Source organism: Mastomys coucha, unplaced genomic scaffold (genome assembly GCF_008632895.1).
Source record: "Mastomys coucha isolate ucsf_1 unplaced genomic scaffold, UCSF_Mcou_1 pScaffold3, whole genome shotgun sequence".
NCBI lineage: Eukaryota > Metazoa > Chordata > Mammalia > Rodentia > Muridae > Mastomys > Mastomys coucha.
This window is the reverse complement of record NW_022196909.1, coordinates 43,733,589-43,734,858: the sequence shown is the minus strand read 5'-3', so window position 1 is coordinate 43,734,858 and position 1,270 is coordinate 43,733,589.

Sequence of the window (1,270 nt, the reverse complement as noted above, 5' to 3'; positions counted from 1 at the left end):
AAAAAAAGAAAGAAAGAAAGAAAGAGCCTTTCATGCAGAGTTTCCCAATCTGTCTGTGTCTTTCTGTCTCTCTGTCTTTCTTTTGCACATGCACACACATGCACACACACACACACACACACACACACACATATGCGTGCACATGCCATCTGAGTTGTTGAAAGCAAGCGGCAGACAGGTGAGACACAGTCCTAGTTTGTTCTCTGTTGCTGTGATAAACGCCATGACCCAAGTGACTTGGGGAAGAGTAGGCTTCTATGGCTTCCCGTTAAGTCGGGACAGGAACTCAAGGTGGAAACCTGGGGATGCAGGAACTGAAGCAGAGGACTGCTGCTCACGGCTTTACTCCTAGCTTGCTCAGCCTGCTTCCTTAGAGCTCCCAGGGCCACCTAGTGGCCTGGGCCCTCCCACGTATGTCATTAAGAAAATTTCCCACAGGCCTGAAAAATTTCCACAAACCAGGAACTTAACCGGGCCACACACTGTGCTCCAGTCGCCTGGTATTACTCAGAGTTTGCCAGCATCTCCGACATTGCCCTCTGCCAAGTCCCTAGGTTTGTGCCCCTTTCTAAATCTGGAGCAGCTCCAAGGTTGCTCTGTATTTGAAGAACAGGAGCATTTTGGAAGTGCCCGGGACACTTTGCAGAACACCCACTGACTTAGTGAATGTGCTTTTCCTTCCTCTTGGCCAGATGCAGCGATGACACCCTTTTCCGGAAGGCCGTGAAAGGGATACTGACTTTATGCCCACAGCCTCCATCAGGGCTTCTTTTGTCTCTTTGCGGCTGCTAACTTTTTGTTGTGTTCATGACAAGATTTTGTGCTGGAGAGAGGTGGCTCAGCAGTTAAGAGCACTGACTGCTCTTCCAGAGGTCCCGAGTTCAATTCCCAGCAACTACACAGTGGCTCCCAATCATCCATAATGAGACCTGATGTCCTCTTCTGGTGTGTTTAAAGAGAGCAATAGTGTACTTATATGCATTAAACAAACAAACAAACATAAATAAAAGTTCGTCAGGCAGTGGTGGTGCATGCCTTTAATCCCAGCACTTGGGAGGCAGAGGCAGGTAGATTTCTGAGTTCGAGGCCAGCCCTGGTCTACAGAGTGAGTTCCAGGACAGCCAGGGCTACACAGAGAAACCCTGTCTCGAAAAAACCAAAAATAAATAAGTAAATAAGTAAGTAAATAAATAAATAAATAAAAGTTCAATGTGACAAGATTTTGTGTAGTCCAGACCAACCTTACTTGATATGTAGGCAGATACTGTCT